The sequence below is a fragment of the Triticum aestivum genome, chromosome 5B (assembly GCF_018294505.1).
Source record: "Triticum aestivum cultivar Chinese Spring chromosome 5B, IWGSC CS RefSeq v2.1, whole genome shotgun sequence".
NCBI lineage: Eukaryota > Viridiplantae > Streptophyta > Magnoliopsida > Poales > Poaceae > Triticum > Triticum aestivum.
Window position 1 is genome coordinate 217,450,005 of NC_057807.1, and position 242 is coordinate 217,450,246.

A 242-nucleotide genomic window follows, 5' to 3' on the forward strand; every position below is an offset into this window, starting at 1 on the left:
AAATAAGATGACCCTCGGGCTCCGGAAACCCAAGGGAAAAAGAGGCTAGGTGGCAAATGGTAAAACCAATGTTGGGCATTGCTGGAAAAGCTTTAATCAAGGCGAATTATCAAGGGGTTCCCATTATAGCCCAACCGCGTAAGGGATGCAACAATCCGGGAACATAACACCGATATGACGGAAACTAGGGCGGCAAGAGTGGAACAAAACACTAGGCGAGAGGCCGAGCCTTCCACCCTTTA